Source organism: Protopterus annectens, chromosome 3.part1 (genome assembly GCF_019279795.1).
Source record: "Protopterus annectens isolate FY-2018-M chromosome 3.part1, PAN1.0, whole genome shotgun sequence".
NCBI lineage: Eukaryota > Metazoa > Chordata > Ceratodontiformes > Protopteridae > Protopterus > Protopterus annectens.
Window position 1 is genome coordinate 1,804,339,262 of NC_056732.1, and position 10,605 is coordinate 1,804,349,866.

Here is a 10,605-nt window from a genome sequence, read left to right on the forward strand (position 1 = left end):
AGTAGTTAAGGCCTGGTTTTCCAAATGTATTTAATTTCAGCTGCCAGCATAATTCTTCTTCCAGTAAAACACCACTGATGTCCCCTTCAAGCTCCTTCATCTCCACATAGTCCAGAATGATACATTTAAAACCAGAATGTTTGGGGTGTTCTAATAAGTGTCTGGATAAGGCATTTCTCTGGCATTTACGCCTGATGTCAGAAAGATGACCTGAAGTCCTTCTTTTCAGTTTATTCATAGTTTTGCCCACATAAAATGCAGGGCAGTCATTACACATGGCATTATATACAACTTTTTTAGTATTACCGTTACCACCTGCTGAAGATTTCACCATCTTTTTAAGATAGGAGCACTCAAGAGTCAAACTCCGTCAAATATTCACAGAAAGTGTAGTTAGGTGGCCCACAGATTTTAGTGCTCATGTTATCCTGGTATTCCTTATTTCTCTTTTCCGCATAGCTATCTGTGCTTCTGCTCTTTTTACATACAAGCGTAGATTGATCTAAAACCCTTACAAGCTGCTGATTGTCAGTAAGGAAGGCCCAGGTCTCCTTAATAATGGCTTTAATTATATTGAAATCACAAGTCTAAGTTTGAATGCAACTGTCCTTACTTTTCTCTTCTTTTGGGTTAGGGTGACTTCATTGCATAATTCTACCAAAAGGCCTATTCCACACTGGGTCATTGTTAGTTTTACAATCTATAAAGGGATCCAGGATCATATGTAACATGTTTGATTGATATCCTCTGGTTAAGAAATCATTTTTAAGATCATTCATATTGGGAAAAGGTGCCAAATCTGTGGTAATATGTGATAATTTGTAGCCTTGTGATTTTATTACATTGTGCTTAGTTTTCACTGGATGCATACTGGCTCTGTGAAGTAAGTAGTTCACTCTTGTCGGTTTCCTGTATAAGTTACTAATTAATTTTCCTCTGTCTTTATCACTACCGATGGTCATATCAAGGAACTGTACTGACTCCGAGATAATAGAAGTGGTAAATTTCAGGAAGGAGGTGGAGTTACTGATTTATGCCCAACCTACCTAACATACCTCAGATCAAGTTTGCTGCCCCCATAACAATAGATTATTGTATACAGAATAAATAGAATGAAACAGCAGAGATAAAACTGGAGCTCAAACAAGACACAAAGAGTTCCAAGAAATATATCTTAGGTGTCCTCCAGGAAAAAAGGGAAAGGGGTTAGGTGGGCAAGAAGTTGAGGAAGAATTAAAATGTACAACACAGATCCATCATTATGGTGAGAACATAACTTATGTATCTGATGTTGTCATTTTTATTCATTCTTCAACTGATGGGGCACAATCCCTAGCTAGATGAACCTTGGGTGGTCCTCATTTAAAGATATTCAGGAGTACTGTAGAGCCAAGGGCAGCTCTGTTCTGAGAAATCAAATCCAACTTGTAATAAGCAATAAAGGTATGAGCAGTGGACCAAGTGGCAGCTGCACAGATGTCATCTATCAAAGCTCTTGACCAAAAGGTTGAAGAGGTCGCCATAGACCTCATTGAATGTGCTCTTTGTGGCTTAAGCAAAGACAAAATTGTCTGTTTACAAACAAAGGATATGCAATCAGTCAACCATTTGGTTAAAGTTACTTTGGAAACTGCCATAGCTGATCTGGTATGAGAAAAGACAAACAATTGGTCAGAATTTCTGAAATCTTTGGTTCGATGAAGATAAAATTGAAGCTACCTGTGTATGTCCAAAAGATACAGCATATATTCACCTTTATCGGAAAACTGTGGGAAGAAAACTGGGAGGTTGATGACCTGATTAATGCTATACTCAGAAGCCATCTTAGGCAAAAAAAAAATGGATTAGTACATAAAGACACTCTGTCCTTATGAAAGACGAGGCATGCAGGCTTGGAAGAAATGGCCTGGAGTTCAGATACTTATCTGGATGATGTATTGGCTTCTAGGAAAAGGGTCTTCCAGGACAAAAATTTTAGGTCTGATTTGGCAGAAGGTTCAAATGGACTTTGAGTCAAACTTTGAAGTAAAATAGACAAGTCCCAAGGAGATGCAGTAAAATGGTGCCCTTCAGAAAGGTTTTGCACAGCTTAGAAGAAGACAAAGAAGTGTGGTTTTCAAGTGAATGAAAATTAAATATAGTAGTGAGCTGGACATTTATAGTAGAAAAACTAGCCCCTTCTTGGAAGAGGGATGCTAAAAAACCTATGAATGTAGAAGTTGGGGCAGAAAAGGGATCCAAATCTCTCTGGAGGGCCCAAATAGAAAATCTTTTCCATTTACTTCTGTAAACCCCGTGAGAGTGGTTACTGACTTGAAACTGTAGTTTTATTGGCTGTATTGGGTCAATTCCTGGCTCTTTCCAGCCCCTGCTATCAAGCACGCTTTAGCGTGCTTTAGCGTGGAGTTGCCACTAGAGCAGCATCGGGCAGCGCCGGTTTAACAAGGTTAAACTTTTTCTGGCTCCATAAAGTCTGTTCTTCATTTTTTCCCTTAGCACTGCTCTACTAGTAATCTAAACAGTATATCCCTTAAATAAAAAGCGCAGCACTTGTTCCTAAAAAGCTTTTTTTTTTTTTTTTCCTCCAAAAAAAAAAAAAAAAAAAAAAAGCTCAGCACTTGTCTTAAAAGCATCTTCTTTTTAGGCTTAGCACTTCTGTATTATACAAAGTCCCTCACTAGCGAAACCCCCCCCCCCAGGAGTACCCACTTCCTTACTAAGTCCTCTCTCATTCAGTTACACCCCAAACTTCTTAATTTTTCTAGCATGTCGAAGGGCCAGATGCTGGCGTCCTATCCTGTCCAGTTGGTGAATCTGGGAATATTGAGGCAATGTTACAATTGCCTCATGTACACAGACAACCCTCTCCTCCTCCCACAAAACACAAATACTTGCGAGAGATGCAGCTATTTAGCCAAACTGGAGGCTGAGCTCTCTCAACTCAGGACTAGCAAGACCAGACAGGGGGAGAAGGCAACTACACACACCACAAAACCAGTCTCACATAAAGCTATCACAACAATGAATCAAACACATAAACACACAAAGACATACTCGGAGGCTCTGAGCAAAAATGTACCTAAACAGCAGAGGCCTCCAAAGCAGACACCCAAGCAACCGCCACCTCATGACACACCACAGGCAACACATAAAACACAAAATCAGTTTGCAAAGCAGTCACAGCCCTTAAGGCCAAATACAACACCAAACATACTTGTCATAGGTGACTCCATAGTCAGACACACTGACGTCCCACTCACCAGGCTGAACAAGGAGAGGGTCACAGTAAGCTGCCTATCGGGCGCTAGAATCCACCACATAACACAAGCACTCGGGTCACTCCACAGCAAGTACAAATGTGACACAGTCATTGACCATGCTGGTGTGAACGACCTGAGACGTACCTCCCTGGACTACATGAAAAGAAACATAGAGGAGCTCTCTGATTATGTAGCCCAGGCAGGTATGACCCTGACCCTGAGCAGCATCCTTCCTTCACCAAGAATGATGCCACAACATAGAGACAAGATGATCAGCTTTAACAATTGGCTTAATTTCTGGTGTCATTCAAAGGGGATCCAGTGTCTGTCTGCCTGGGATGACATGCTTGACAAGCCACGCTGCTTCGCAAGGGACGGCTTGCACCTGTCACCCCTGGGATTCCGGATATTGGCTAAGGCTCTTGCCACCCCCATAGTGCCTTTTTTAGGTAAGGCTCAAATTCTAAGCCTACCACCCTAGAAAACAAAAATGGGAAGAAACTAAGGGTAATGCTGCTCAATGCCAGAAGTCTAAATCTCAAAATGCACGCACTCGAGGCCCTTCTTAGTATGGAGAACATTGATGTCTGTGCTGTGACTGAAACCTAGTTCAAGGCTCCTGAGAGCACCCCGGCACTATCAGGTTTTACCTCATATCATGCGTTCCAGCCCAAAAACCCGGACCACACCACAAAAGGAGGGGGTGTATCCATATTCATCAAGGATACTCACACCTCCAGGTTGGTGGCAACACACGAAGCATCGGAAACCATCCAGGTGCAATTAACCTTAGGCAAAACTGCTCTACAATTTGTAGCATGCTACAGGCCACCCTCTCAAACTCAGGAACCCCACACAGCCTTCCTGAAGACACTGGAGGGTATAAAAGTATCTCCAAACACCATTATATTGGGTGACTTCAACTACCCGAATATAGACTGGGAACATTACTCAAGCCCAAACTTTCTAGCCCAAATGTTCCTGGAGTTCATAAATTCAAATGCCATGGAACAACTAGTCACCTTTCCCACAAGAGGAGAAAATATACTAGATCTCATCATCACAAACATGGGGACAAAATGCTCCACACCGGAAGTATATCCCTCATTGGTGAGATCAGTTCATAAACTAATCTCACTGGATATCCACATCTCGCCCCCACCCCAAACAAAAAAGACCACAGTGAAGAACTTCTCTAAAGCAAACTTCACACTACTCAAGACTGGTGTGGTATCCTTCAAGGCCCCCGAGCCAGTGGAAACCACAACCCAAGCTGCAGAATCCCCTTACAAATGCCTTCTATGAACACCTCCAGGCCTGCATGGATCAGGCAATCCCTAATAAAACCAAGACTCTTTCCACCAAGGGCAAACGTCCAGTCTGGTGGCCCCAGCCATAAACAAACTTTACAATAAGAGGAGAAAGCTGTTACATGATAGAGCAAAATTCATAAAAGAGAAGACACCTTTGATCATTATTAGTAAAAATATACGAGCACTCATAAAATTATCCAAGGCCAACTTTGAGAGAAAAATTGCCATAGATTCAAAAGACAATCATAAGGCCTTCTTCAGCTATGTTAGAAACCTGGGTGGAAACTCCCAGATATGCTCAGAATTAGTCCAAAATGATACAAAAATCACTGAACCCACAGACATTGCCAACATACTGACAGACAGGTTCAGTGCAACTTCACCCCTCTCCCCAAAAGGAGAGATAACTATCCCAGCGGAGTGCAGCCTCCCAGACATATCCAATGCGCAGGTGAAAGCTGCTCTCTCTAAAGCTAAAAACACAGCATCAATGGGACCGGATGGTGTCCCCGGCTGTGTGCTACATGAACTCAATGAGGAACTAAACCCGCACATAAGGCAGCTGTTTAATCTTAGCCTTACCACAGGATACGTGCCCAAGGAGTGGCGTACAGCAACTGTGGTCCCACTCCACAAAGGCGGTGCCTCTACGGACCCTGGTAATTACCGCCCCATAAGCTTAACAAACCTGGTCTGCAAAGCTATGGAGAGGATCATAATGGAACTCATAAACAAAGACATAGGGGACTTGCGGACATTGGACCCGACCCAGTTTGGCTTTGTCAAGGGCAGATCATGCCTTTTGAACTTGGTTGACTTCTTCAAAACAGTCACCAAGGCCATTGATGAGGGAAAGGCAGTCCATACAGCCTACCTTGACCTTGCAAAAGCTTTCGACACAATACCCCACTCGGGTATTATAGAGAAACTTACCAGCTTAAATGTAAACCCATATGTCACAAGATGGGTTGCAAACTGGCTAAAGGACAGAACCCACAGGGTTAGAGTAGCTGGCGCCATGTCAGACTCCAAGCTGGTCACAAGTGGTGTCCCAGAGGGCTCAGTCTTTGGCCCCCTGTTGTTCGGCATCTACTTCTCAGAAGTACAGGCTAACATAGGAGGACTATGGCTGACAAAGTTTGCAGATGACTGCAAACTGGGAGCCATAGTGGAAAGTACATCGGACACAGATATCCTTCAGAGGGGTCTCATGGAAACTGATAGCTGGTGCCAGAGCCATGGCCTGAAGTTAAATGCCAAAAAATGTATAGTCATACCCTTCGGGAAAAACAAGGTAACCCCAAGCTACCATATAGGTGGCAATCCACTAAGCACAGAAGAGGTTATCAGGGACCTGGGGACCCAGGTTGACAGTGGCCTTTCTTTTGGTGGTTAGAAAAACCTTCTACATTGCCCACCTGATCATGAAGGGATTCACATCCAGATCTAGTGAGGTCATTGTTCCCCTGTACTCTTCACTTATCAGACCAATGATCGTGTACAATGCCCCATTCGGGATGTATCTCACCCGACACCTGCAGCAATTGGAGAGACCCCAAAAGTTCCTCACCAAAAGGATAAAGGGACTCCAAAATCTGTCATATGCTGCCAGACTGAAGAAACTCCAGCTCTATTCAGTCGCAAACCGTCTCCTCAGAGGTGACCTGTGCCTGACATACAAGGCCATGTCCAACCCAGAATTAATGGACATGCTCCACCTCAAAAAATCCAAATCTACCAGATCCACTAGAGCAAGTGACTTAAACCTTAGCACGGATATAAATAGGACATGCTGGAGGGATAGATTTGTCACCCAGAGACTCCCTATGTTGTGGAATAAAATCCCGGTCCATGTGAGGCAGAGCACCTCGCTGGCTCTGTTCAGGAGAAATCTTGACCGGTGGATGGGAGATCATAGGTTTACCCTGGGAATCATCTCTGTGTCACTGCTGGACAGAGGCACAACAAACTAATGGGCACAGTATTTTTTAACATAAGGGGTGGCGTAAGCCACAAAAACTCTGGGCTAGGCTTATAAATGCCTTAGGGCAGATAGCCTAGTATAAACCTATGAACCTATGAACCTTCATAGTAGAAACCTTGTGAGAGGATAAAAGGATATGTCAGACTGGGGAAGAAAGCCTGGGTGGTCTAGCTATCACTGGAACTGGAGGAAACCATGCAGGCAGCGTGAAGCTTGATATGTTTGGATGAACCATCCATGGAGGGTGAGACAGTAGATCTGGACTGGGGTCCAATATCCAAGGTGGATACAGAAGATGAGGCCACAGGAAGGGAAACCAAATTTGATTAGGCCCAAAAGGATTAATGAGAGGGTACTGTTAGGCTTTCTCCAAAAACTTGGGAAACAGAGTTAATGGGGAATAAACATAAAGGAGACCAGTGGGCCAACTATGGACTACAGCTTCTATCGGTGACTCCCCCGGAGAAAGGATTAGGGTGAAGAACCTGTTACACTTATTGTTGAAGGGAAGCAAACAGATGGCAACATGGCTAGCCCCATTGGTAGTCGCCACTTTGACACTGAAGACCACTTGTAAGGCATCAGAATGAACCTGCTTAGTCTATCTACAAACACACAGGATTTCCCCGGTATATGCGTTGCAAGGAGAAACATCTGGAAGAGATCGCCCACTGTCGCACTCTCAGTGCCTCATGACAAAGATGGTGATACCTAGTTCCCCCTTATTTGTTGATGTACCAGACTGCAGACATAGTCTGATTGAATCACAGCTGTCCGAGAGGGGAGAGCATCTTTTAAGAATTGCAGTGCTAGAAGGACAGTTCTCCTCTCCAGGACACTGATATTTAATTTGCCTTTTGAGGGGACAATGTGCATTACACTGTCCTTCCCAAGAAATCCTCCGCCCACTGAGATGGGAGGCATCTGTGGTCAGAGTGGTCACTGGGAGAGTTAAAACAAAAGGGTGGCCCTAAGAAGTTTTGTTCAAGCAAATCTTCCACATTTGATGTTTCTTGCAAATTTGTGTAATCTGATAGGGGTACATAAGGGCTGTTGGAGAATAGACCACTAAATTGAGAGGGTCCACTGTAGAATTCTCATATGATATCTGGCCAATGGGACTAGAGTTACTGCTCCTGCTATTAACCTTAAGACCTGCAAAACCAGTCATGCTGGTGGAGACAAATGAGAGATAACTGCCTTTACCTGGGATCTGAGGGTTTGTACTCTTGTTGAAGGAAGCAACTCTATCTGATTGATTGTGTCTAGACAAGCACCTAAAAACTCCAGGTTCGGTATAGGAATGAAATGTGATTTGTTGTAGTTGACAGTGATGCTGAGATGGTGGCACATCTGGAGCAAGTAGTCCTTTGCTTGTAGAAGTAGTTGCCTGATTGGAGCAGCCAAGAGTCAGTCATCTATCTATGGAAACACCCTGGGGGCTGTAGTGAGACCAAAAGGCAGTGCTCCGAATTGGTAATGAATATTTCACATCCAGAAATGCAGATATGCTCTGGAGTGCCTGTTCATTTTGATGTGATAGTATGCACCCTGAAGATCTATCAAACACATCCAATCATCCTTTTATAACAGAGATAGAATGGACTGAACTGTGACCATCCAGAACTTTGAGTACCTTGCATATTAATTTAATTTGCTGAGGCCTAGAATGGGTCTCATGTCCCCTGTTTTCTTTTGCACTAAAAAAAAAACTTTGAGTAAATTCCGGATCCTAGCTGATCTGGGAGAACTGTTAGATAACTCTTTTTTAGCAGCTTTCTTATTTCCAGAGCTGCTGCATCCTTCTGATTGGGCAGAACATTGAGGACCTTTCTCATTTTTATGGGGGAAATTTGAAAAAATAGTATGAAATAGCCTATGGATATGAAACTCTGTACCCAGAAATCCATTGTAATGGAAGCCCATGCTTCTAGGTGCAAAGACAAGCACCCCCCTGACTGCCTCTAGAGAAAAACAGCCAGGCAACATTTCAAGACTGCTGATAGTATTTATCCAAGAAAGAATCCTTGAAACGCTGGTTTTCAGAGGCCATCTCTGCCACAAGGGTGGCATCTTCCATTAGAGATCCCCCATCTGCCTCTGGGAGCACTATCTCCTCATAAGTATTGAAAAGTACCTTGGGATTTATGAAGCCACATTTTTTACCTCCTAACTGATTCTGTAAGAAGGGTGTCTGAGGGGTAGGGAAATGGATCCCAGTGGCAGACAAGGTCTTTCCCTCCTGTTCACTTTTGGAGAGCATTTAATTTACTTTTGGGTCAAACAGAAAATATCCATCAAATGGGGTGTTGATGAATGAAGACTTAAAGGGCCCAACAAAGTCACACAAGTGCATCCAGGCAGGTCTTCTGATGGCTATGCCTGAAACCACCATCCTTGAGATATCCTCTGCAGCAAGGAAAATCAACCTCATGGACACATTAGATATGGACTGAAGGGTGGCCAGTTGTGACAAAACTTATTCTGGCCCTCCATGGACATTGACCCAGAAAGAGATTTGAAAAGCTCCTTTATTAAATCTCTTTGCAATCTGGTAAAATCTGCCAAGTAATTTAATGACCTCAGGGCAAATATTACTAAGGCATAGGCATGCTTCTCATATCTGTTCAGTGCCCTAGACTCCCTGTTAGGAGGATTGACAGATTTGCTCTGTTCTGCAAACTCTTTGCTGGTGGCTGCTGCTATAACCACATCATCTACTGAAACCCTTTTACTCCAGTGTGCCCTGCTTTTCTTGGGGGGACTAAAGATTTATCAAATCATATAGGAATTGGCTCTACAGTATCCAGTTCCTTCCATGTGCAGTATGAGATCATACTTATAAGCTCAACAGCAAGAGGGAGCTTTGCCTAACCTGAAGGCCGACAGAAACAATGACTCCTCCTGGGAAGGGGGTTTGGAAGACCATACAACTTTTTGTTTTAAAATTTCTAGGGTTTCTCCAAAGAAAATATTTTCACATGGAGATCTGGGGGACCCTTTCTATTCCTCAAAATCAGTGTCTTCTGTGAGAGATTCCTCAGGGGAATCTAGGTGTCTCCTATTACACATCCTCTTCTTAGGGATCTCATCAGTGGTATAGTCTGGTGAGGTATCAGAAGTGGCCGGGGAGTCCCTAGGGAATGTCTGGAGGGTCAGTCAGGTAAGATTACCAGAAGCATCTTTATAGAGTCTTTATGTTTAGTAAGACTCTGGTTATCAGAAGAAATGCATAATGGAACATTTCTCTCCCTGGGAAAGGAAAAAAATGTATTTTTCAGCCTTTTTGCAAGGTGTACTGGCAAAGAAGTGTTGTAAGTGTCTGTCGTTAAGGGAGGCAATCAGCTACACTTGGGGAGTTAACTACTGGGCAATCTTCTGGAGGCTCTGTCGTGGATCTGCTCAGTGAGTCTGTTATCATGTTATGCTATGATGGACTTATTATTGCCTGTAGAGAGAGGTTGTGCTGAGGTGCCAACTCTCAAGCTGGCATGGCTAATCTGCACAAGGGATAGGACCTTGGTTCCCCCTTGGTTTACTTATGTACTACATAACTGTAGCATTATCTAGAATGACTAACAGTGTCCCTGGAATCCACAGGTGATTCCAAGCTTTGAAGGGTTTTTATCTGGGCCATCATTTCTTTGTGGTTTATGTGTTTGTGTCTGATAGAGGATCTCACTGAAAAATTTAATTTAATGTAGGTGCTGCTTACTGTGCTGTACTTGCTGGACTGGACTGGAAACAAAATCTTCTTAAGACACAAAGTTTTGCTGGCTGTTTACTGCTGAATCAGAGCCACGGAGTTTTGCATGACTGCAACTGCAGTCTGTTTAAAGCACCAAATTGCACACTGATAAAGAAATATATTTTGCAGCAGAATACTATCTCACTGTAAGAACAGTTTTTAAATTTTTTTGAAAAATTTAAAATTTTTTTTTTTAATAAATTTTTTTTTTAAAAACAAGAATTTGTTTCCCAAAATGGTTTTAAAAATTTATAATTTTTTTTTTAAAAGTCAAAAGTTTTTCCCTTTTTCAAAAAAAAA

At 42.9% G+C, this 10,605-nt stretch overlaps 1 protein-coding gene across 1 annotated transcript in view; it reads right to left on the reverse strand.

Moving 5' to 3' along the window:
* LOC122797873 overlaps positions 1–10,605 on the reverse strand; it is a 798,176-nt gene that overhangs the window by 513,264 nt on the left and 274,307 nt on the right. The window lies entirely within an intron of this gene.